The sequence below is a fragment of the Neoarius graeffei genome, chromosome 13 (assembly GCF_027579695.1).
Source record: "Neoarius graeffei isolate fNeoGra1 chromosome 13, fNeoGra1.pri, whole genome shotgun sequence".
In the NCBI taxonomy this organism is placed as follows: Eukaryota; Metazoa; Chordata; class Actinopteri; order Siluriformes; family Ariidae; genus Neoarius; species Neoarius graeffei.
In genome coordinates, this window is record NC_083581.1 from 70,129,301 (window position 1) to 70,151,219 (window position 21,919).

General features: G+C 42.2%; 1 long non-coding RNA gene across 1 annotated transcript in view; it reads left to right on the forward strand.

Moving 5' to 3' along the window:
• The first annotated feature begins 2,346 nt into the window (after window positions 1-2,346).
• LOC132897092 (uncharacterized) overlaps window positions 2,347-21,919 on the forward strand; it is a 69,136-nt gene continuing 49,563 nt past the window's right edge. Inside the window, exons 1-2 of the long non-coding RNA XR_009656239.1 lie at window positions 2,347-2,432; window positions 2,581-2,706. This is a non-coding gene — a long non-coding RNA (uncharacterized LOC132897092). The remainder of the gene's footprint in view (window positions 2,433-2,580; window positions 2,707-21,919) is intronic.

Here is a 21,919-nt window from a genome sequence, read left to right on the forward strand (position 1 = left end):
TATGTGAGTCCTTTTCCTCAAATAAATAAATTATTTAATAAATAAATAAAAATTTTTAAGAATCCATTTTTTAAATAATGTAGCATACCTAAATAACCTATAGCACTGCATCCAAGTACTAAAAATGGCACATGTTGCCCATGGAGTACTATTTGGACATTTAATATGGATTTGGAACACAGCCCTGATGACTCATGCTGAATATGAGGGCTGTTTGGTTCCAGGGATTTTGGAGTCGAGTCCGATTCTGATTCCTAATGATATGAATCTGCGGAGTTGATTCCAAGAATCGATTCCACACAATAATTCACTCGATTCCAAAAACCAAGACAGGGACAGAGACTGGGCAACACAAACCATGTAAAATGAATTAAATCACATGGACTGGCTTTGAACTGCTTTGTATTCCAAATTGAAAACAGGACCAGTGATTTCCTAATTATATTTAATTTTGCAATGAAATAGTACAGTACAGTATCACAGCAGAGTTCTATACCCAAGTCTTAGGCACATGTAAGGAAATGCTGTCGACCAAAAAAGGCTTAAAAATACTATAAACAGTAAGCAGTAAGCCATAATAAATGAAACATAGTCAATATTTGGTGTGAGACGAGTCGACCCGTTACTTAAAATATATATATATATATATATATATATATATACACACACACACACACGGTGGTGTAGTGGTTAGCGCTGTCGCCTCACAGCAAGAAGGTCCTGGGTTCGAGCCCCGGGGCCGGCAAGGGCCTTTCTGTGCGGAGTTTACATGTTCTCCCCGTGTCCGCGTGGGTTTCCTCCGGGTGCTCCGGTTTCCCCCACAGTCCAAAGACATGCAGGTTAGGTTAACTGGTGACTGTAAATTGACCGTAGGTGTGAATGTGAGTGTGAATGGTTGTCTGTGTCTATGTGTCAGCCCTGTGATGACCTGGCGACTTGTCCAGGGTGTACCCCGCCTTTCGCTCGTAGTCAGCTGGGATAGCCTCCAGCTTGCCTGCGACCCTGTAGAAGGATAAAGCGGCTAGAGATAATGAGATGAGATGATATATATATATATATATATATATATATAGTAGTCTCAGGTACAGTGAGTGCAGTTTTATAAGGAAATGAGCTGTAGGTTTTACTGAGGATCTTACAGTACCAGCCACAGTTCTTCGGGACACTTTGTCACACTCGCTTCTTAATGTTGCACTAAAACCCAGCAGCCTTCATTACATTTTCTTTTTTAATCTGAAAACTGGGCTCTTATGTAATATGCTGCTTAGATACAAACATTTTTTTCTGTAACATTTAATTTTGTGCAGGAAAACGAACGTTTGGACTCTAAAACGTTTTCGTAGTGACTCGATAATATATCCATATTATCAGTCCTACAGGGTCACAGGCAAGCTGGAGCCTATCCCAGCTGACTATGGGCGAGAGGCAGGGTACACCCTGGACAAGTCGCCAGATCATTGCAGGGCTGACACATAGACACAGACAACCATTCACACCTACGGTCAATTTAGAGTCACCAGTTAACCTAACCTGCATGTCTTTGGACTGTGGGGGAAACCGGAGCACACGGGGAGAACATGCAAACTCCGCACAGAAAGGCCCCCGTCAGCCACTGGGCTCAAACCCAGGACCTTTTTGCTGTGAGGCGACAGTGCAAACCACTACACCACCGTGCCGCCCCCATATAACAGGCCTGCGACCCTGTAGAACAGGATAAAGCGGCTAGAGATAATGATATATATATATATATATATATATATATATATATATATATATAAACACACAAAACATACCCAGGCTAGCATAGCCTATCCTAATCATAAAAATGGCAAATATTGTAGGCAATGTGATAATGTGATCTATACCAGATTTCTTTAATTCTATCACAAGGAATCGAGTCCAAAGCTTTGAAGTCGACTCTCGATTCTAAAATGTCTGGAATTAATGAATCAATTCTTTTGGGGATCCACTCACCCCAGCCCTACCCAATAAATTACACTTTTAATATCCTAAACCCAAAATGTGTATATTAGTTCCTGCCTTGATGGTTGGTTATCCTTGACTTGCAAGTGACGTCAAAGTAAAACAGAAACCCGGATGTCAGCCATGTTGGTGGATATACAAATGCGGGGTCAAGTGACATTCCATACAAAACATAGTCATGCAGGCGCAACTCTGTTTTTCCACTGCTTTAAGCGTTCTTTTAGCTCTGCCGTATCTTTGTGCTGTATATGGTTGTGGTCACAGCAGTACTCGTGACCATGGCACGTTCCAATTTTTTAGAATTCTGTCCATGATTCGGAAAAAGGGCGAGGCAACTCTGAGGCTTAGTACAGAGAGGAGACGAGCACGGCTGAACAACATCGGCAGGGCTGATCTAACAGAGGCGAAAACCAAAACAGCTCGTGTTTGCAGTAATCATTTTATCTCAGGTGAGATTTAAAAGCTTTCTCCATAGTATCATGGAAGAATTTTATTTCATGTTGCTAGAATTTTGCTATAAAATGAGCGTTCTCTCTTGTCGTGGTTCACTCGGTCATTGTTATAATTTTAACATGTGTATTACCATTTCGCTTCTAGGAGCACCAGCCAAATTATACGATAGAAACAATCCAGACTGGGCACCCACTCAGAACATGGGCTACGTTTCGTCCAAGGTCGGACTTGATTCTTCGGCAGCCAAACCAGATATCTGGGTATTCGATGGTCAGTAGAAGTGTCTTATCTTCAGAAAAGTCTGACTTTTTTAAATTATATGGGTCAAAACTACACACATCTATCTTCTCTTTGTATCAAATCTTTGCTCGACCGATCAAATCGTGGTAATACTGAGAAAATTCAGCATTGTTTACAGACACACTTTCAGCGGCTGCCATCCTAGTTGCTTTGTATATCCACCATCATGGCGGACGCTCATGATGTAGCACATTTTGATCACGTGGTTGCAAGTCATCTATACCAAGGTGAAACCTGTAGACGGGTCTCAGGTGAAGCGATCTCTTCGTTTTATTCAAATGTGTCACTTTGACCCTAACTGGTCTCACTGGCACTGTTTGGTGTGGTTAATATCAAAAGTCCAATATTAATGCTAGCTAATTTTATCTTAGTCATTTATAAGGGGGTTCTGTGTAGTTTCTCATTTGGTTTGTCAGGTAGAGTTAGCTGTGGGCCACGTGTACTGATTAATTAACAGGTGTATTATAATGATATAATGAATAAAAAACAATCGAATGTGCTGTTATAGGAAAATGGCTAAATCAGTGCCGGGGGGTATGATTTCCACCCTGAAGATGATTAGTTTCCCAGAACAGCACGTTTTATTCCACTTAGAAAACATCAATTTGTGAGCGATTGGATTGTTTCAGTTTATTAGGTCTTTTAATGTTGTGGAATATCCCTGGGAGGAGTCCTGTAATCACTGTGATGTTATAGCAGCTACAAACAGTCGTTCTTTCACCAGCACCTCTTTTTTTTCTCTTGCTTAAGTTAACAATAGGCGGCACGGTGGTGTAGTGGTTAGCGCTGTCGCCTCACAGCAAGAAGGTCCGGGTTCGAGCCCCGTGGCCGGTGAGGGCCTTTCTGTGTGGAGTTTGCATGTTCTCCCCGTGTCCGCGTGGGTTTCCTCCGGGTGCTCCGGTTTCCCCCACAGTCCAAAGACATGCAGGTTAGGTTAACTGGTGACTCTAAATTGACCGTAGGTGTGAATGAGAGTGTGAATGGTTGTCTGTGTCTATGTGTCAGCCCTGTGATGACCTGGCGACTTGTCCAGGGTGTACCCCGCCTTTCGCCCGTAGTCAGCTGGGATAGGCTCCAGCTTGCCTGCGACCCTGTAGAACAGGATAAAGCGGCTACAGATAATGAGATGAGAATAATAATAATAATGATGATGATGATGCTGGGCGGCACGGTGGTGTAGTGGTTACACCTGCTTGATCCATCCTGTGTAGTGGACCTGCTTGATCCATCCTGGTGCCCTGTGTCTGGTTGGAGTCTCATTGCATCGCTCCTGTGGAGGACGGCCCCATGAGGACAGTTGAAAGTCACACCTGGAGGACGCTCTGGACACTTACAGTAATGCTTTTATGGCTGAGGACTACAGTTGACTTGCTAACTTTAGGACTGCAGTTGTCATGAGCAGTTTTGCACTCAAGTTTCCATCAATGAAGAGTTATAACATCAACAAAACTGTCTTCATGTTAAAACTGTTAATATTATAGTCAGGCTGTCTGTTGTTGCCCAAATGAGGATGGGTTCTCTTTTGAGTCTGGTTCCTCTCGAAGTTTCTTCCTCATGTCGTCTGAGGGAGTTTGTCCTTGCCACCGTCGCCACAGGCTTGCTCATTGGGGATAGATTAGGGATAAAATTAGCTCATGTTTTACGTCGTTCAAATTATGTAAAGCTGCTTTGCGACAATGTTTATTGTTAAAAGCGCTATACAAATAAACTTGACTTGACTTGGTTAGCACTGTTGCCTCACAGCAAAAAGGTTCTGGGTTCAAGCCCCGGGGCCAACGGGGGCCTTTCTGTGTGGAGTTTGCATGTTCTCCCCGTGTCTGCGTGGGTTTCCTCTGGGTGCTCCGGTTTCCCCCACAGTCCAAAGACATGCAGGTTAGGTTAACTGGTGACTGTAAATTGACCGTAGGTGTGAATGTGAGTGTGAATGGTTGTCTGTGTCTATGTGTCAGCCCTGTGATGACCTGGCGACTTGTCCAGGGTGTACCCCGCCTTTCGCCCGTAGTCAGCTGGGATAGGCTCCAGCTTGCCTGCGACCCTGTAGAACAGGATAAGTGGCTACAGATAATAGATGGATGGATAAATAATGCTTCGGTCATGAAAGCCTCCATTATGTACCAGATGCATCTTGTGACAGGATGTAGTAGCCAGTAATCTCACCACTAGATGGAGCCATTGTACAACCAGTAGTTAGGCTGCAATTCTAATTGCCAGGACATCAATTGTACTTACGTTTTGTATAAATATATATAACACAAGTTATCGGCCAAGTTATCTCAACAACAACAAGATAAGAAGTCTTTATTTATCAGTACGTACTCTCAGTGAGCACACACACATACCCAGAGCAGTGGGCAGCTATGCTACAGTGCCCAGGGAGCAGTTGGGGGTTCGGTGCCTTGCTCAAGGGCCCTTCAGCCCAACCTTCAGGTCATGGCTGCCCTATGTTAACTTAACCGCATGTCTTTTGAGCTGTGGGGGAAACCTGAGCACCAGGAGGAAACCCACATAGACACCGGGAGAACTCTACACAGAAATGCCCCCATCAGCTGCTGGGCTCGAACCCAGAACCTTCTTGCTGTAAGGCGACAGAGCTAACCACTACACCACCATGCCTCATACATATTCGGCACCAATCTCACTTTTTTTTCTTTATGCTGACTCACATGTTTTGCATTTATTAACACATACTGTGTGTGAGGGAAGAAACCATAATATGTGTTTTTTCTTGTTTCTTAAAAGGCACAATGTTATTTGATTGTATCGGTGGAGCAATAACCGTAAGCTAGTAAGTCAGACTCTCATAATGCTACGTAGGGTATTTTACAGAAGCAAACAAGTTACCTGTGTTATTAATGACATTTATACCTCAGTACACCAGAAGGTGTTGATTACATTTCTGTAACAGCAGCTCTGACAGAATTCTGGCTGCAGGGTTTATAGAAATGTGCTTGTCTTAATACGTTATTGTTTTTATAGTAACAAAATACACAGGGACTTGTATGTTGGATATAAATGGATTTTTAAGAAAAAGATAAATAACTAAAGCCTGTAATAAGCTCATTTCACAAACACTTTCATGTTCTTCTTAATACTACTTCTGCATTTCCAGTTCTTTCACTACATCCCCTCTTTCTTCTTCTTCTTCTTCTTCTTTTTCTGGCTGTTTCTATTAGGGGTCGCTAAAGCGGATAATGTCCCTCCATCTCCTTCTGTCCTCCGTCTCTTCATCAGAGAAAATAACTTTTTGTAGGACTTTTTGCAGACTGCAGAGGACTGCGGTAAAGTTATTTTTCTCTGATGAAGCCCCCTTCAGACTGTTTGGGGCATCTGGAAAAATGATTGTCTGGAGAAGGAAAGGCGAGAGTTACAATAAGTCATGCCAACAGTAAAGCATCCTGAGACTATTCATGTGTGGGGTTGCTTCTCATCCAAGGGAGTGGGCTCAGTTACAATTTTGCCGAAGAACACTGCCATGAATAAAGAACGGTATCAAAACATCCTCCAAGAGCAACTTCTCCCAATGATCCAAGAGAAATTTGGTGATGGACAATGCTTTTTCCAGCATGATGGAGCACCATGTCACAAGACAAAAGTGATAACTAAGTGGCTCGGGGAACAAAACATTGAAATTTTGGGTCCATGGCCAGGAAACTCCCCAGATCTTAATCCCATCGAGAACCTGTGGTCAATCCTCAAAAAGTGGGTGGACAAACAAAAATCCCAAAATTGTGATAAACTCCAAGCACTGATGATGCAAGAATGGGTTTCCATCAGTCAAGATTTGGGCCAGAAGCTGATATCCAGCATGACAGGGTGAATTGCAGGAGTCTTGAAAAAGAAGGGTCAACACTGTAAATATTGGCTCTTTGCATAAACTTGATGTATTTGTCAATAAAAGCCTTTGAAACTTATGAAATGCAGTATACCATAAACATCTGACAAAAAGATCTAAAAACAGTGAAGCAGCAAACTTTGTGAAAACCAAAATTTGTGTCAGTCTCAAAACTTTAGGCCACGACTGTACATGTACTCCATCTTGCTCCCACTGACTTCCATTCCTCTTCTCTCTAGTGCACATCTCCATGTCTCTAAGTTTTCTTCCACTTGCTCCCTGTTGTCACTACAGACCATAATATCATCTACAAACATCAGGGGCCTCTTGCCTGATGTTGTCTGTCAATCTGTGCATTACCATTGCAAACAAGAAAGGGCTTATACTCGAGCCCTGGTGCGATCCACCATCCACCTCCATCATTCCCACTGCACATCTCATTGCTATCACACTGTCCTCATACACATCCTGCACCAATCTCACATACTTCTCCGTCACTCCTGATTTCCTCGTGCAGTACCACAGCTCCTCTCTCGGCACCCTTATGCCTTCTCTAAATCCACAAACACACACTGCACCTCCTCCTGGCTTTTTCTAGGCTTTTCCATCAACATTCTCAAAGCAAATATTGCATTTGTAGTACTCTTTCCTGGCATGACACCATATTGCTGCTCACGTATTTCTACCTCTCCTCTTAGCCTACCGTAGCTTCCACTACTCTTTCCCGTAAGTTCACGCTGTGGCTGGTCAGTTTCATGCCTCTATAGTTACTGCAACACTGGATATCGCCCTTGTTCTTGATTATTGGTACCAGTATACTACTTCTCCACTCCTCAGACGTCCTCACACTTTCCAAGATCTTGTTAAACAGTCTAGGCAAAAAGTCAATTGCTATCTCTCCTAAGCATCTCCATGCCTCCATCTGGGCTGAATGCCTTACCACTTTTCATTCACATTTCTTTCACTACGTCCCCAACGGCAGTATGCTACAGTTGGTGCCTACAAGAGCTCCCAATTGGATAGATGAGCAAGAACACTTCGAAAACCCCTTCTAGCAAGCTGAAGAAAAGCTTTAATAACTTCCATTTCCATTTCCGGTTAAGAGTACGCCGTGCACGTTTTGGCTGCTGCTTCTCACCATTTTTCTTTTTTTTGTGTTTGTGTAGTTTGATGTTTATTTTTTGTTTGAGTGTTTTGTCTGCCAGTTGTCATGTAGCTCCGTACCCACTTTTGGCATCAGTTCCCTTCAGGCCTTTGTGCCTGCAGTGAGCTCATTGTTCTTTTTAACATCAGGGCTCTCCAGCACTCTGTGCAGCGGTGCTTTTGTGCTTGGTGTGGTGTTCCGAGCGATGTTGCCTGGCAGCGTCGCGGTGGCTGTGCAGGTGGTTTGGGACATACCAGTGCTCTGTGTGGTGATGCTTCTGTGTTCACTTTGTGGATCCATGATGTGGTGTCCCGAGCGATGTTGCCCGGTGGCATTGCGCCAGCTGTGCAGGCAGTGTGGGATTTATCTTTGTGCACCTGGTGGGACTGTGGTAGCGACACCATTGGAATTACATCCTGACCCTCCTTTGGTGGAATCTTTTTTTTTTTCTTTCCACCCTCAATTGCAAAGCGACCTTGGGTGTGAGAAAGGCGCTATATAAATTTAACTGATTATTATTATTATTCATCTCATCTCATTATCTCTAGCCACTTTATCCTTCTACAGGGTCACAGGCAAGCTGGAGCCTATCCCAGCTGACTATGGGTGAGAGGCGGGGTTCACCCTGGACAAGTCGCCAGGTCATCACAGGGCTGACACATAGACACAGACAACCATTCACACTCACACCTACGGTCAATTTAGAGTCACCAGTTAACCTAACCTGCATGTCTTTGGACTGTGGGGGAAACCGGAGCACCCGGAGGAAACCCACGGGGAGAACATGCAAACTCCGCACAGAAAGGCCCTCGTCGGGGAACCCGGACCTGAGGCAACAGTGCTAACCACTACACCACCGTGCCGCCCTATTATTATTATTATTATTTAAATTAGGTGCTTCATCTTACATGCATACACATGCAGGAAAGTAAGGAAATACTTATTCGATATACTTGAGCTGTGTCTGAAATCACTCACTCGTTCACTACTCCCTACTAACTATGTAGAGAATTCTACAGAGAGGACTATATAGTGAGCTCATTGGTAAAATGAAAAAACACTTTCGGACACTGCTCTGCCGAGCCGTTATTTACGTCATTACTGTCGCACAATTAAAACGTGCCTGATCAGTCGGCTGGTGGGGTTTTATTCAAAATAATAAATATTATACTGAGCGTATTTCCCACATTGATAAATACAAAGTACTTTGTGTCTGCTGCATCTTTCAGTTCTTTTTAATCAAGGCTCATTATTTTCTTCTTTGCCGCTGCCTTTTATTAGGTCTAAATCAAATTTCAGGCTTTTGATTAATTCCTCGCTCTGCACTGTAACTTTTTATTCTTGTATTTTATCTGTCTTATTCTATTTTAGCTTATTTTCTATTCTCTTACTATTTTTAATTGTACTTGAACGTCCGTTTGTAATGTGTTTCTTCCTCTGTCCATTCACCCCAACACACTTTTTTTCTTTCAGCGTGACCGTAATGCATGATAGGATATATTGCTTGGTTAGTGACCATCGGTTGTACACTACTTTTCATGGTGCATTGTGGGATACTATGAGTCCACTATCTATATAGGGTGTAATAATCCTCATTATACATTCGGACAGCACTACAAAATGGCGAACTCACTATATAGTCCACTATATAATGAGTAGTGAGTGATTTTGGACACTGTTATACTCACCAAACACTTTTTTAAGAACATCTGTACACCACCTCATTCATGCGATTATCTAATCAGCCAATCATGTGGCAGCAGTGCAGTGCATAAAATCATGCAGATACATGAAGGCTGCATACAAATATGCATACTTCCATACTATTAGGACACACAAAGCAGTATATACGATACACTACCGTTCAAAAGTTTGGGGTCACTTTGGAATGTCCTTATTTTTGAAAGAAAAGCACTGTTCTTTTCAATGAAGATCACTTTAAACTAATCAGAAATACACTCTATACATTGCTAATGTGGTAAATGACTATTCTAGCTGCAAATGTCTGGTTTTTGGTGCAATATCTCCATAGGTGTATAGAGGCCCATTTCCAGCAACTCTCACTCCAGTGTTCTAATGGTACAATGTGTTTGCTCATTGCCTCAGAAGGCTAATGGATGATTAGAAAACCCTTGTACAATCATGTTAGCACAGCTGAAAACAGTTGAGCTCTTTAGAGAAGCTATAAAACTGACCTTCCTTTGAGCAGATTGAGTTTCTGGAGCATCACATTTGTGGGGTCGATTAAATGCTCAAAATGGCCAGAAAAATGTCTTGACTATATTTTCTGTTCATTTTATAACTTATGGTGGTAAATAAAAGTGTGACTTTTTATGGAAAACACAAAATTGTCTGGGTGACCCCAAACTTTTGAACGGTAGTGTAGGATGTTTGAATACTCAGTAGGCAGTTAACAGGAATCGATTGGCATGTGGATGATCTACTACATCATTAGTATGCAAACGTACCACATTACGTTACACTATGCTATCCCATAATTCAGCTGGAGCCTTCGAATAACTGAAGAATAATTCACCCAGGAAAAATAGAAAGAAGATGGCTGTCTGAAGCAAAGCCTATTGTTCCAGCGATGTACAAATATATCCGGAGTTGTTTAAACATTTCTGATTTTTTTTTTTTTTTTTATTTCGCTGCATACGTGTGGGGCGGCATGGCAGTGTAGTAGTTAGCACTGTCACCTCACAGCAAGAAGGTTCTAGGTTCAAGCCCAGTGGCCAACGGGGGCCTTTCTGTGTGGAGTTTGCATGTTCTCCCCGTGTCTGCATGGGTTTCCTCCAGGTGCTCCGGTTTCCTCCACAGTCCAAAGACATGCAGGTTAGGTTAATTGCTGGCTCTAAATTGACCGTAGGTGTGAATGTGAGTGTGAATTGTGTCAGCCCTGTGATGATCTGGCGACTTGTCCAGGGTGTACCCCATCTCGCCCATAGTCAGCTGGGCTAGGCTCCAGCTTGCCTGCGACCTTGCACAGGATAAGTGGTAATGGATGATGGATGGATGCATACATGTGTATATGTCATCTGTGAACATCTAGGTCAGAGGACAGGTAAAATGGTGGCGGAGTACATCCGAATTGTGTCCTTACTACTCACTCACATAGTCATAGATTGTGTTACAGTTGGGTAGTAAGTACTTAACCATTGTTAGTACATACTGAGAATTCAGATGACGCCAGATGGTCACATCAACTATCAAAATGGGGGGGAAAAAGTGGCCTCAGTGATTTTGACTGTGGTATGATTGTTGGTGCCAAATGAGCTGGTAGTATTTGAGCATTTTTCTAACTACTGATCTCTTGGGATTCTTACACACAACAGTCTCTAGAGTTTATCCAGAATAGTGCAATAAAGAAAAAGCATCCAGTGAGCAGCAGTTCTATGAATGGAAACACCTTGTTGATGGAGAGGTCAACAGAGAACAGCCAGACTGGTTCAAGCTGGCAGAAAGGCTACAATAACTCAGATAAGCACTCTACAATTGTGGTGAGCAGAAAAGCATCTCAGAATGCAGAACTTTGAGGTGGACAGGCTACAACAGCACAAGGCTATGTCAGGTTCCTCTTCTGTCAGCGAAGAACAGAAAGCTGAGGCTGCAGTGGATACAAAACTGGACAACTGAAGACTGTAAAAACATAGTCTGTTCTGATGAATCTCAATTTCTGCTGAGGTATACAGATGATAGGGTCAGAATTTGGCGCCAACAGCATGGATCCATGGAACAACCTGGTTTGCATGAACAGTCCAGGCTGGTGGAGGTTGTGTAATGATTTGGGGAACGTGTTCTTGGAACACCTTTGGCTTGTTATTACCAATCAATCATTACTTGAATGCCACAGCTGATTTGAGTATTGTTGATTTCCATGCGCATCTCTTCATGCCATCTTCTACTGGCTATTTTCAGCATCATAATGCACCATGTCACAAAGCAGAAGTCATCTCAAACTGCTTCCATGAACACGACAATGAGTTCAGTGTTCTTCAGTGGCCTTTCCAGTCACCGGATCTGAATCCAGTCGAACACATTTGGGATGTAGTAGAACGGGAGATTTGCAGCATAAAAGTGCACCTGAAAATCTGCAGGAATTGCATGAGGCAATCATGTCAACGTGGACCAGAATCTCAAAGGAATGTTTCCAACATCTTGTGGACTCCATGGTATGAATGTTTTGAGAGCAAAGGGAGGCCCTACCTAGTATTGGTATAGTGTTCTAAGAAAACGTTCAGTGAGTGTGTATAAGTGCCTTAAATATAGTCTGTCTGCTGCCATCCTCATAATGGAGGGTCGGTAATCCAGGAAGCCATCAACTAGCGTCCATGAATTCTCATGAGTGATTATAGCACACCAGAGGGACCCAAACCCTCATCTGGTGGCAGGTACACAGGCACACCTATGGGCAGTTTAGAGTAGCCAATTAACCTCATCTGCATGTCTTTGGACTGTGGGAAGAAACCGGAGAATCAAGAGGAAACCCACACAGGTATGAGGAGAACATGCAAACACCACACAGAAAGGCCCCAGTCAGCCACTGGGCTCAAACCCAGAACCTTCTTGCTGTGACCATGCCACCCTTAAATACAGTAAATACTGCAATAATAATTAGTGTCAGTCAGAGGTGAAGTTTTAAATTTAAGTCTTCAGGATGTCAGGCTTTGTGGTTCCTTCGTAACATGACAAGCTTTTCTTGCCTTATTACGAGAGAGTGAGAGAAAGAAAGGAAATGCTAGTGCGAGAAACAAGTGCTTGTGATAGCTGCTGTAACATACATTATGACAGGAACTAACTAATGTTTGCTGATGTATCACAATGTTAAACATAATGTGTTATAACAGGAATAAAACACTTCAGAATGTGCAGTTATTTGAAATTATTATCCATACAGGACACTTTTTCGATGGAACAAAAACATGTATTCTATTCCCTTCTAGCGGATTTCGTTCATTTAGTTTGATAGCGTGCAATATTGTTAGCATATCGTTTATCCTACGTGTACTTACCTTACGTCACTCTACCCAATGGAGAATGAGCATTGAATATCGTTTATGATATTGCACGGTTGTCAAAACAATGTGACATCACACGTCGGAGATGTAAAACTTCTGCGCTAGCGAGCAACTGTGACAATTTGTAAACAAACATGTCCACCAGGTTTGTTTTGTTAAATACAGAAGATTGAGAGAATTTTGAAAGAGAAAGATGCATTGAACACCCGAAAGGAATCCATCCATCCATGTTCTTCCACTTATCTGAAGTCAGGTCATAGTGGCAGCAGGCTAAGCAGGGTATTCCAGGCATCCCTCTCCTCAGCAACGCTTTCCAGTTCATCCTGGGGGATCTCAAGGCGCTCCCAGGCCAAATGAGACATATAATCTCTCCAGCGTGTCTGGGTCTACCCCAAGGTCTTCTCCCAGTTGGACATGCCTGGAAAACCTCTGAAGGAAGGCGCCCAGGAGGCATTCTAATCAGGTACCCGAACCACCTCAGCTGGCTCCTTTTGATATGAAGGAGCAGCAGCTCTACTCCGAGATCCCTCTGGATGTCTGAGCTCCTCACCCTAAGGGTGAGCCCAGCCACCCTACAGAGAAAGCTCATTTCAGCCACACTACCCAAAGCTCATGACTATAGGTGAGGGTTGAAACGTAGACTGACTGGTAAATCGAAAGCGTCGCCTTCCGGCTCAGCTCCCTCTTCACCACAACGGACCAGTACAATGCCCGCATTACTGCTGATGCCACCCCAGTCCCCCGTCCATCTCACACTCCATTTTGCCATCACCCAAAAGGAATGTATAATAATAATAATAATAATAATAATAATAATAATAATAATTTAGCAATGGAATATACCTGATATACCATGAAAAAAGCCATCCATCCATCCATTGTCTGTAGCCGCTTATCCTGTGTAGGGTCACAGGCAAGCTGGAGCCTATCCCAGCTGACTATGGGTGAGAGGTAGGGTACACCCTGGACAAGTCACCAGGTCATCACAGGGCTGACACAGAGACAAACAATCATTCACACACCTTTACATTCACACCTACGGTCAATTTAGAGCCATCAATTAACCTAACCTGCATGTCTTCAGACTGTGGAGCACCCGGAGGAAACCCACGCAGACACAGGGAGAACATGCAAACTCCACACAGAAAGGCCCTCGTCGGTCACTGGGCTCGAACCCAGAATCTTCTTGCTGTGAGGCGACAGCGTTAACCACTACACCACCATGCCGCCAAAAAGCCAGCCAATATTCTTTACATATTCAACTTCAGGGCGAAAACTGTAACTCTGCTTTAAAGTTGAGCCACATCACACCATTTTTTGATAACCATATTCTCCGTCATGTTTTATTCCTTACTTGAGAACTACAATAGACATGATTTAACCTAGGCACAGGAACTATCAGTTTTCATCAATCTTTAAGTGTATATATAGATGAGATTGACCCGTAGTGCATCCATTACCCATAATCCACAGTACACACACACACAGCCTGTACAGACACTAGGTGGAGCCTATAGCAGAGTCAGTCCAGCCTTACAAAAGCATGGTAGGTGGACTAAAAGGGAATTTTGGCACGGCACATGCCGTGCAATGAGTCATTTCCATCTTCCTTAGGATGGAGCTTCAAAGCACCACACCGTTTAGCAATGCTTAATAATTTACCAAGCTGGCTGTGTCTTCTAAACATGCTCATTATGAGTGCGTGATCTTCATAAGGAGCATTGTAAAATCTTAATAGTACACTGTGCTTAAATGCTTTACAAAAGAAAGTGTGTGTGCAAGTGTGTTCTCAAATTACGTTCCATGTTAATACAAAACCGTTATTCACAGCAGAGCCTGTGTTGTCCCCCACATCCATGCTCCCATTTTAGTGCCAGAACCATACTGTATGGTGCATGCGTGTAAAGTGCGTTGAGGCGCAGGTTGGTGCAGGCGGGGGGCTGAGCTGGGAGTAGGCTGCTGACTCAGCCACTAATGGCGCATTCGTTTATCTGCACTGCAGTGCTTCGCCGCACCCTGCCTCCCTCCCACTCCCTTTCCACACTCTCTTCCTTTTACCACACATGCACACACCAAAAACACAGAAAAAGGGGCTGGACACAGACATTTGGAGCTCAACACCAGTTTGCATGAATGGATTTTTTTTAAAAAAACTGCAGGGAAATCAGCAGCATAAGGTCTGAGATTTTTCGAGAAGGAAAAGCAGACCTGGAGAGTAAACATGAGAGGAAAGCATGTGACTTATCAGCAGGGACTTGGTGAGGGAGAGGCCAAGAGAGGCTCCAGTACTGTACTGCGTCGATTCTTTTGCCTCTCTTTACCAAGATAAGCTTCCTGTGACACAACACATTTCTCCAATGCTATGCTGGAGAAATGCGGATTAACCACTCTGAGAGCAAGGAGCTTAGATCAAATCCTCATGGGGCTTCTGAGGCGAGGCAGTTACAGTAGGAATGCGGATACCTCACCACACAGCTGATGGCTTTGTATTGATCAGCCTGCAAAAACATGACTTAGTGTAGAGATGTGCAGAGTCCAGCAAATTTTCATGACACTGTCAAAATCCATTGTGAGTCTCTGGCACATGGGAAGATGGCTCATTATATAGACCATACCTGTCAACTTTGAGGTTTGAAAAAAAGGGATATTTCCCAGATTTTTAATTCAAAATAAGGGAAAATTTCGGAAAGTCATACCCTTCACCAAAAGTGGGTGTGTAGTTGAATGGGGGCAATTTTCTATCTAGTATTTGTGATTTCCTGTACTCTGGTGCATGTTGGTGATAGCCAAGACCCAAACTCAATATGTTTATGGTTTATAGAGTGCATTTGTGAATAAACTATACATTTATTTTTATTTGCTTTCAGTGGTACCAGTTATTTCCCAAATTAAGGGCTAAAATACGTATCTTATGTTAAAATAAGAAAGGTCATTATATAACCAGTCAATAAATTCAATTCCATTGCAATTTATTATGGCTTTACCATAGTCATGGCCTCGGAACACTAGATAGATAGATAGATAGATAGATAGATAGATAGATAGATAGATAGATAGATAGATAGATAGATAGATAGATAGATAGATGTAATAAAGAGACACTAGATGTAATAAAGAGAGAGTAATATAAGATATTAAACCAAGAGTGATTTAAAATGGGTAAGTTTCAGATAGAAAATAAAATAGACAATGAGTGGATAAAACAGTTAATACACCAATTAGTTTACACTAGGCTATTTATGAGGTCTTAGCCAGGACATACTTAATGTAAACATGTGTAGCTTACCTTTCATTATTTGGGAGGCTTTCGTTTTCCCCATGGAAAATTTCTTTGCGATGGAAGAGTCTGGGAACATTCCAGCCACGCACTTGTTGAAATCATCAAAGAAAGAAAGAGAGGCTAATGTTTTTCTTAGCTATTAGCATCGCCATCTTCACCTCAGACCTAATCAGTGTTGCCAGATACTGCTGACGTTTTCCAGCCCAAAATATGTTCAAAACCCACCAAAATGCACTTGAAACCGCCCAACTTGGGCGGGAAGCCGCCCAATCTGGCAACACTGGACCTAATCACTTGTTCAGCCTCGCCTCCGGATGTAGTTATGTAATTACTGATGCCTGAGAGGGCGGGGACATGAATTCATGGCCCGACTTCCTGCTGTAAACTCCTGTCAGAGGCGCATCATGAATTCTGGACCTACCGACTTTTTTATATTGTGAAAATACGGGACTTTTATATAATGTGAAAATACGGGATATTTTCGGGAAAATAAAAAAACGGGAAGACAGCGGGAAATAAGTCAAAATAAGGGATTTCCCGGGAAAAACGGGAGGGTTGACAGGTATGATATAGACACACACACACTCAAGTGTAGAGCACACTACCCAAAAATAAAGGCAATGCATTAATACCAGTGTTGGAGTTGAGTCACTAAGCCTCGAGTCTGAGTCCAGTCTCGAGTCCCCAGTGCTCAAGTCCGAGTCATTAAAGAAAGTTTCGAGTCGAGTCCGAGAACAAGACTCCTTCCGCACCATTTGACGGTGGCTGTTGCTGCCTTTATGCGAAAGCGTCTCTGCTACTGTGTTGGACTAACATTTCTGCTCGACTGCCCCATTTTAGTTACTGGGCTACAGATAAAAAGCTTGTTCATCGCTCAGCAAGCCCCGCCCACTATCAACAGGGCAAATAACACGAGAGAGGGTTAACACTAGCTAGTTCATCGCTTAGCAAGCGAGCCCCGCCCACTATCAACAGAGCAATGAACATAGCGTGTCAATTCCTTCTCTGGGTGGAGTCTTGCCAAATGACAATTGAAGTTCGAGGTCGTCCCCTCGATAGTTCTTCTACATATGGAACACATCGCAGTGCATTTTTCCCACTGCACGAGAAGTCTATATAAGCAAAGCAGACAACCCTGGAGCGTTCTCTCCGGGCATTTTAGCGCCGTTAACATTAGTTTGTTCCTGAAAATTACATATGAACAGGTGAATGTGCATTCTCTTGCACGAAATTCGTATAAAAATTAAGGTAGATATAAATATAAATGTCTTATGCCAAATTATTATGGCATGTTACAAAAAATAAAGAACAAATCCGAGTCCTCATCTCCAATTTACAAGTCCGAATGCAGTTAATGGATGAGTCCGGGTCATCACCAGAGGTGGACAAAGTACAGATCCCACTGGTCAAATGTTACTCCGATACAAGTGAAAGTTGTCCAGTCAAATTTTTACTTAAGTTAAAATACTTAAGTATTAAAAGTACATTTTCTGTCAACGCATTGCTGTATTATTGCCACAGTGCTTACAAAACCTAATGCCACTATGAAGGACAGAAATGCGAATTCACAAAATGAACGCATGCCGTGCCATCATGGTGGTTTAACGTTAAGCTCGCCAGTCAGTGAATCTCCACCTAACATGCTAGCAAACTTTTTTCAAATTCAAAATCATATTGGGTAGCTAACACTACTAGAAAATAAAGATTTCTACATTCTGTTTATTTGGCAAGATTACGCTAAAACACATTTCTGAAAGGACTTCAGATAAGTTAATGTTATTCATTTTAGCGTAACTCCGTTTTTTCATGCTAACTAACAGTGTCCAAGTTAACTAGCTACCGTATGTGTTAACGTTAGCCGTGGACAAGGCTACGGCAACTTGGCAGGCAAATCCATAGAAAGCCATTTGACTAACCAGACTGCATAGCTATTGCAATGTTATTGCTAGCTCTAAATGCACAGACAATTTCGCTGCAAGTTTTCTCTTGGAATAAAACGTTTATATACCTCAATATGCTCCCGCAGGTTGGATGGAGAGTTTTTGTGGGCCGTGATGTGGTTCGTTTTCGGCAAACAAAGCAAACATTTAAAACGAAACATATCTTTAATCCTTTCAGAAAACTGAAACATGGGTTCTAGGGGGGCGACACGGTGGTGTAGTGGTTAGCGCTGTCGCCTCACAGCAAGAAGGTCCGGGTTCGAGCCCCGTGGCCGGCGAGGGCCTTTCTGTGTGGAGTTTGCATGTTCTCCCCGTGTCTGCGTGGGTTTCCTCCGGGTGCTCCGGTTTCCCCCACAGTCCAAAGACATGCAGGTTAGGTTAACTGGTGACTCTAAATTGACCGTAGGTGTGAATGTGAGTGTGAATGGTTGTCTGTGTCTATGTGTCAGCCCTGTGATGACCTGGCGACTTGTCCAGGGTGTACCCCGCCTTTCGCCCATAGTCAGCTGGGATAGGCTCCAGCTTGCCTGCGACCCTGTAGAACAGGATAAAGCGGCTAGAGATAATGAGATGAGATGAGATGGGTTCTACGTAAAGCCATGAGTGCATGCATTCCTCAGAAGAACCACCTCCTTCCATTCTGCCATCAACTGATTGTGTTCAAATAACGCTGTTGAGAAATAATTGTGCTTGATTTTATACAGTCTATAGATGTGACATGACCCTACTGATTACTGATCGGCTGTCTCAGTGTCACCTGGGAAGAAACCAATCACATTTTAGAAAAGAAAAGAAAAAACATCCACTTTCAAATCTGCTTCGTAGTAATGAGTAACGAGGACCTTGACAGAAATGTAGTGGAGTAAAAAGTACGATATTTGTCTTTCAAATGTAGTGAAGTTAAAGTCATAAGTTTTCAAAAAAAATAATACTCAAGTACTGATACTCAAAAAGTGTACTTAAGTACAGTACTCAAGTAAATGTACTTCATTACTGTCCACCTCTGGTCATCAGTGCTCCAGTCCAAGTTAAGTCACGAGTCGGGCTCGAGTTTGAATCCTGGACTCGAGTACTACAAGCCTGATTAATACCACATTTACCGTAAGGTTCTGCTCAGTAGCAGTGCTTTTAGGGAGGTAATTATGATTCGATAGAACATGGATGCTGATGGCTAGCTGGTCAACAGCCTGGTGTGTTTTTTTATTCCTCAATAAAAGCAGTTGACACATTTTATAACTGGAAGGCTGCTTTATTGTTAATAAAAAGGTTCGTGCTCAAATGAAGACAATTTTATATGTTCGTACTAAGAGTCCAAGTGGTTTTGCCACACACACCATAGCATGTCCTCCTACAACACTGTGTCAAACAATAGCAACAGTTTGAAAAGCACTTATTTTTCAGCAAAATGGAAAAGCATTTCTATCATGCTCAAAATGAAATTGTCCAGTAACCAAATACTGATACAAAAGTGAGTTCAGACGGGGGAAAGAAAAAAAAAATATCAGAAAGCAAGCAATTTTTTTCCCTCACAAGCCAAATGGATGATACACAAAGCACAGAAATATCATTGTAACATCAAATCTAGTGGGTTGTTTTCCCCTTGTTTTGTGTCGGCATTCCTCGGGCAGTATATCAGACACTTTGGACACACTAAAGTCCCTGATTTGCATTGTGCTCCATTTTCATTTCCAATCTCTTTCCCTTCTGCAGGTCGTTTGGTATGGCACCATCCTCCGGGGGGAAAAATGCATTTGAGAAATTGCAGAAACATAGAAAAAGGTACACATAATTTGTGAAGTAGCACTAGAAACAAGGAACTGAAGAAGAACAAACAAATGATTTAAAAGGTATTACAGCCATTGTTCTGATCCGGGAGTCACGGTACTAAAAGAAACAGGGGACATCATGTCAGCATGTCAGCAACTGTTGAGTTCTTCTGAATCTGGGTGAACGTTGGCTGAAGGTCGGACGGAGCGTACGCGCACTGTGTGTGGCTGTGACAGGACTTAGGATTCACAAAGGTGTGCTGGTAGTGTAATCATAATCATCATACAGTAATGAGTTCCAAGCAGCTCCAATAAAAAGTGTGTGTGTGTGAGTGAATTTGTTCCCCAAACACAAAAAGAAATTGACATCCACTGGACATGTTGCATATATAAACAAAAATCGGACAGTGCTCTTTTATATATATGCTTTCATACATATACATATATTACGTATATATATATATATATATATATATATATATATATATATATATATATATATATATATATTTATATAGTTTGTCTAATATAGTATCCTTGGTACAATAGATCATTCAGTTATTCCCCCGACAGTTTGACGTGATCAATTAAAAAAAAAAAAAGATAAATTTGACAAGGGCATTAGCTGGAAGCCATTCATGTATTATTGTTATCATTATAATTCGTTAACCGATTAATAGTAGTCATTTAATCTGTAAAATTCTGTATTTACAAAAACCACAACAAAGCATGCCGGTTAAAACAAAAGCATATATTACAATACTTGTCGTCTTTCTCAAGTGTTATTTGTAGTCTCTACTTTTCAGCAATTGTGCCATGGACATCATAGCTCCCACAGAACCATACATTAACATGTCATAGAGTGTGTGTGATTTTTACGACACGGTACAATCGCATTCGAGGAGGAAGGGATGCGTCAGGAGAAACTGCATGGCCGCCTGTGATTTTCACTGGGCACCGATTTGGATTGGAGTCCACAGTTCCCACTCAGGAGATCTCAGGCAGTCCACAGACCAACAAACAGGTCTGACAGGGAGAGGAATCTGGGCTGTAAACACTAAATACACACACACTCAGGCTCTGATGGTGTGGATTCTAGTGGCTTCAGTGATTCAGGGTCATCACCTTTCACCTTCTATGTGTATGGGGTAATGAGGGCAGAGAAGAGCTTGGCAGGTAAAAGCGAGTTCGAACAATAAAAAATTGTCACTTCACCTTTTCCTTTGTGAGAAAAGACTGACGACTGATCTTGGTTGTTCCTGTTTGTAAAACATCTCTGGTTCCCTGTAATGCTTACAGCTAGACATTCGAATAGCCCCCAGCATAATGAGTAGAAACAAAGAATAAATAAAACACAGAAGGAATGGCATTTTGTTCTTTTTCCAAACTTTAAAAACATTTCACATTCAGAGCAAAAGTGGATGGCAGTTTGCTCAAGACACATAGTTTCCATGGTGCCATACGGTATAGACAATTTTCCCATGTAGACAAACAGTATTTAAAAAATGGATGATTTTTTAAAATCATATTTGCATAATATTCACCGACGCAAGCATCCTTCACCATAACCTGGATTGTTCCTTTTTATCGCTTCATTGTAGAACATCCACTCTGCATACGTTCCATACTACACATTTTGTCTTGTCAATATTTACTCTATTATTCAGAAAGCCACCCAGTAGATCCATTCATAGCAGCTATCCTATTGCTCTCCCGAGTGTCTCCAGGACAAAACGCACATCTAACAAAACATACAACCCCTGATATGGACACCATGATTGTGCATTACCTTTAAAACAAACAGACTGAGACAACATTAAAAAAAAAAAAGTGTGTTAAAGAGGTCGCCTCAAAGAGAGGTCTGGTCCCAGCTGACAAAGTATTGTAAGAAATTACAGATGGCATGGTGGCTTACTGCAAACTTTGTAGACCCTTGATTGCATGGTACAAGACTGGAAATTAAGGACCAAATCATATTGCTGGTGTGAAATGAAAAGAAACCAAGGTTTAGTTGACCAAGACTTTGATTTGAATAGAAACCTAATCAAAATGTCCTAAAGTCTGGGGTAGTGAAAGTCTGTAAGTGGACCTACAAATGCTTCAAGTGTACCACAATATATAGAGAATTAAAAAAAAAAAAAAGCCTTTGATAATCCACTGACTCTAACTATATGGATTTTGCATGATCTGAAAGTTGGTTAGT